The sequence below is a fragment of the Astatotilapia calliptera genome, chromosome 17, assembly GCF_964374335.1.
Source record: "Astatotilapia calliptera chromosome 17, fAstCal68.1, whole genome shotgun sequence".
Lineage (NCBI taxonomy): Eukaryota > Metazoa > Chordata > Actinopteri > Cichliformes > Cichlidae > Astatotilapia > Astatotilapia calliptera.
In genome coordinates, this window is record NC_137438.1 from 1,246,874 (window position 1) to 1,252,511 (window position 5,638).

The window sequence follows — 5,638 nt, forward strand, 5'->3', positions numbered from 1 at the left end:
TAAATTGTTATTGTTTACCTTTTTGTCTTGTATTGTTGATGTGTATGAAGTATATGTATATCTGTATGTTGCCCTGTCTTAGTTTGTCTTGTCCCGTGTTCCCACTCGTGGCCCGCACCTTGTCGTGGTGAGTGGGCTTTCAACTAAGATGGGCTGTCCTTCTGTTGTCATATGTTGAAAAGAAAGCAAAATGCTACTTTTTACTACTCGGATCAAATGTATTCATGTTTAAATACTGTGGGTAATGTAATCTAAAGAAGTAGTCAGGGTGTGGTCCTTCTCAAATTTCCTTCATCCGAGTTTTTGTGCTCGTCTGTCTGCCTCTGTTCTAGGTTCACAGGACATGCAGATGAGATGCTTCTCTTGGGTTTCATATATAAGCAACACACGTCCTGGTTTATGTCACAGTCTTTGGTAAGTTTTACAGTCCAAATTTATTGACTGGTGTTAAGGTTCAAATATTAAGGAGGGATATAGGAGGTGTTGCGAGATCGATCAACTTTAGACCAGACAACAAACGACGGAGGCTCCGGAAAAGTGCAATCAAACGATGAGTTTTATTAACACAGGAGAACCACCAACCGTCAGCATACGGATTGTTTTGCTCTGACAAGAATACATTGGGTTCTGGTTTTATAGGACAAAATATCACCTACGTCAATACAGTTCAAAAATACATGGTGACAGACGGGCAAAAGTTCAATTCGTGCAGACAAGGGTACATCACGTACATATAACCTTACACCGACATATAACTTCTCCTTTCTACATTACTTGCCTTTTAAGGTAATAACTTCAGGTCTTAGCATCTCTGAGATCTAATAATGGACCCTCGTCATTAATTACTAAGTAGAGTACTTTGCAGCCAGTCTCAAACTGAAGCAGAAGACGCTTAGGCCTTCGCTCAGACCTGCTACTAGATTAATATGTGTATTGTAAGCATGCATGCAATTAACCTGCTATGTTCTCATCTCCCCTCAGCATGTATCATCTGGACACTCTCACCAGTGAAGCTTAAAACCTTCTAGAATGGAACATCAACTCTAACCAAGCACATTTATGCATTGTGTATAGAATGAACTCAACCTGTAAAAATAGAAAGGTCAATGTGATGACAGACATATTCAATGCAATATAAACCCTGTAGGAAATATTACTGATAAATGATACTGTGAAACATGTTATTAATACATTCTTCATAAGGCAGATTATATGGTAGCAATAAAAGAATCTCTGAATCCCAACAGAGGGCAGGGTCAAGGTTTGGCCCAATACTGGTTACTTTTTAATGTTAGATTTAACTAAATATAAAGCGTTTTAAGATAAAGGACAAGTTAAGTCTTGTTTTGTGCAGGGCTGATCAAATTTTGTCAGTACCATACTAATTAATCTAAGCCTCTGGACTTCTTTAAGTTTCTTGAAGATGTTTCACCTCTCCCACATGGCTTATAAGTCTGGGACTCTCCACCATTTGATCTTAGAACTGAAGAAGCTTCTCGGACGAGACGTGAAACGTCTTCAAGACACTTAAAGAAGTCCAGATGCTTTTCTTTCCAAGCTCCTTAGACTACGATGACCTGGTGGACTGAGAAACTTCACAGACACACTAATTCCTCCTTGCCAATTATCAGCTTACTAGAATTGTGTAACAAAATGTGCTGAATGTCATATAATTAACAGGAAATCAGAGAAACTAAGGACTTATGGTTTGAGGCATAAACTTCTTAACAAACTGATTTGAATTATTCTCTCCTCTGTTTGTGATTTTTAGGAGCCGTCTTCAGATTGAGACCTCAGTGGCAGTTAATGACATGATGGACATGCCATCTATTTGAAATGCTGATTTATTTTTTTAAATATATTTGGCACGCAGACTGGGGGGAGCCAGGATCAAACCACCAACCTTCCAGTCAGAAGATGACCCGCTGCACTTCCTGAGCTACAGCCACCCCAAATTAACAATATAAGTCTCTTTAGTAATTAATCAAATAACAATGAATTTCACAAATTCCTCCTTTTTTTTTAACGCACCAAAAGCTCACGATTAATAAAAAGCAGTTATGTGAGTAATGCGCAGGTGCTCATCACATCCATGAACATGCTTGGACTTCTGTGCCGCTCCTCTCCACCTGTACTGAAATTCACCTGCGTACGACAGAGGAACTCAGGGAAGAACACATACAACTCAGTGAAACGTGCATAGAATTCAGTCAATATATCGGACAAGTCAGTGGAGAAAACACACAACTCAGTGAAAACTACATACAACTCTATCAAGAAAACACACAACTCGGGCAAGGAAACGCACAATTGAGGCAAGAGATGGCAGAACTCAGACAAACTGTGGAAAATCTTCAGCGCCCAGCGGTACATGAACAAGAGACAACAGAAAGAGAATCGCCTGGTTCGTGGGGTCTAAACCTACTTAAAGTAGGTTTAACTGCTGCCGGATGTGTCATTGCTCTTCCTGCAGCTTTCTGGGTCGCCTCTAAGATTTTCGGCTGAAGCGAATGTCCCGCTCTGTGGGGTCGTGATTATTGTCATCATGTACTCATATATGTAAGCATTGAGCCAAATGTAATAATTCTAACATATTAAACAAACAATATTTGTCTCTTATGTATAATACATCTGTAGATACACTGTCACAGATACTTGTCTTTGAGTGAAGATTTAAGGTGATAGGAAATATAAATAACTGCAACTTGAATCTCTGACCCAGAGTTCAAGCTCACTGCTGTAATATATATATATATATCATAATAATCTGACAATACATATAATATTGGCCATATTATATTTACATTACCACAGTGAGATGACTTCAGTCTCATGAACAACATCAGCTAATTGTTATTTACTAACTAATCTTAAATGACTGTTCAGCACAGAAATGAAGCCCAACAATCATGTTTACAGTCCTTTGGTCTCAGATGAACAAAATATGTTCTCCTTCATTTCTGTCACACAAAGCTGTATGACACGTTTCTCGCGGTTAGTATCATGGTTGCTAGGCAACCTGAACAGCGCGACGAAGGCTAGACCGTCCCATTTCACAAGCCTCTCACTTCCGCACTTCTCGTACTTATAGTACGCGCCGTACGTAGTACGCGTGCGGTCGCTGGATTGGGACACAGCCTGGGCCTGCCAGAGTCAGAAATGAGGATAAAACAGGAAGTTTGACAGCAGTGAGTTCCTGCAGCGACCTCTCGTTTCTCTCCTCAGTGCTGCATGTTCGTGAACGTGAGCCCGGACGCGAAGGAAACTCTGCTGCAGTTCGGCTCCACCATACGGCAGGTGTCGCTCGGCAACGCGACGCAGAAAAACAACAGAAACGCCAAGTAGGACAGATGTTTCAGGCACGAGAAGTCCCTGGACTTTTTGAGGGGACAACAATAATAATAACAATGTGCAGTAAAACATACACTCATTCTTTTCATTTATTAGGTTCCTGTGTCGTGTTGTTTGTGTTGGCAGTGAGTTGGAGGGCGGGGTGGGGTGGGCTGCTTTTAACCAGGTAAAGCACTTTGTGCTACATTTGTGTATGAAAAGTGCTTTATAAATAAAGGTTGATTGATCAGCGCTATGTGGCCAGAAGTGTGATAATATCATTTATTTTGTGTAATAAACAACTGCAAGGATAGATGATTACAACGAATAGATGACTAATACATAAAAGTAATACATATTTTAATAATGATGATGAGTTATGATGCGTAATCATGGGAACAAGTGGGTTTACAAACAGGAGCAGCTGATTAGCATTAGAAAAGCTGAAATAATACCTCAACTGAAGCCATTTGTACTAAATGCATATGTGCACTGTTACAAGAATATTTTTCGTTCTATTGTTTTCTATTAATTTATATAATTTTAAGTTAAGCAGGACAGTTCTTTTAAAGAAAGATTTACTTATATTCTCAAAAGTTAAGCATGACAGGCTTCTGTTTAAGAAAGAGACCTGTTTTACTGTGTTAATGTTTTCATTTTGAGCTAAAAATAAATGGCTAAATGATCATTTGTTTCCCATATGGTCATATCACAAAGAATATGCATCTGCTTAAATCAAATTCAAGTCAAATGGTTAAAAAATAATTTCACACACAAAAAAAAGAGCTACAAAATTCACCACACTGGGAAGGGTGAACTGGGTTGCCCGGCCCTGGCCACGAGGTGTCCCTTATTTATTTTTCAGGGAGTTGGCAACCCTGGGTCAGACCCTTACGGGCACACGGGACAAAAGACGTTAGCGTGCTGCCCAACTTTCACCACGCTCATATTTATAATTACACGGTTCTTGGAGTGAGTGCATACACTCATGAAGTTTAGTAACTTCAGGTCACTGCAACAAGCCCAGGTACAGTTTACCGACGGATGGGTACAGGACCTTGAAATGCACGTGTAGAACGCAAGACCATCGTACCTATCATAAGTTTACCAGTCTCACAAATCGTCGTCATAAACACACATTCGTTAACCGTTTATTAATAGGACCTTTGAGCTCAGCGGTAATTAATTAGTAGTGAAAATAATTTCTGGTAGCATCACAGAAATGTAGCAGTGACAATAATATTGTATGTTGTAATCGCACTGGACAATTAGTGATACAAAACAACTGTTTTATCCTGTGAATAAAAGTATATGTTTTTGTCAGTGTACCATGGTAATAACAGAAGCGAAACGCAATATTGTGTCAGGACAATTCACTATTTATGCACAATAAACAAAGGAGCATAGCGCGACCATTTCTGTTCAGCGCCAGACTTGCTGGTAACATATATCACCAATTATGTTAAGAAAAATGACGCATTAACAACTAAAAAACTCTGACCTTTGTGGGAATGCTTGGAGCAGACTAACCTGTGAGCTGGAGTGTTCTGGGACGTTATATTTGGTATATCCAGACCATCCGTCGGCTCTTACTTCGGAAACATGGCTTAAAAAATTTCTCTTCAACGACGTAATCCGATAAAAAAACAACGATCTCTTTACCCGTCGGTTTCCCGTGGCTGTCATGCGACCGGCTATTGCAGTTAATAATACAACAGCTTCTTGACATTTTTTGGGTTTCTTTTTATCGCTGTGTAACTGAGTTCAATTGAAAGCCTGCGTGCGCTAGTACCTCTTGCCACAAGTTCCCAGAATCCTTTGCGGTTTTACCCCTGAATGACGTCACATTTTCAATCTTTATCCTGGTGGGCCGGTCTCTAGTTCATATGCCCGGGCCGATTTTTTGTCCCAGTCCAGCCTTGCTGGGCCCCCCTTTGTTTACAAGAAAAATGTTCGCGACCCCCCTCCCCGCATGCGCGCACAAATCCTCCAACCACACACGCCCATATTTTGCTCCATTGCGGTTTATTTCACACCTCAAACATTTAGTAAAAAATTAAGCAAATACAAGTAATATGCAATAAATTACAGGTAGTAAGGAAATAAACTACTAACTCTTTTACGCTGCGTCCACACCTACACGGGGATTTTTGGAAACGCAGCTGTTTCGTCCACATGTAAACGGCGTCTCGAATCACCGAAAACGGAGATTTTTTAAAACTCCTTTTTTGCGTTTACGCGTGGACGAGGAATACAGAGTCCTGGTTCTTACACACACACTGGACATTCTGGACATTGTTTTCACTTC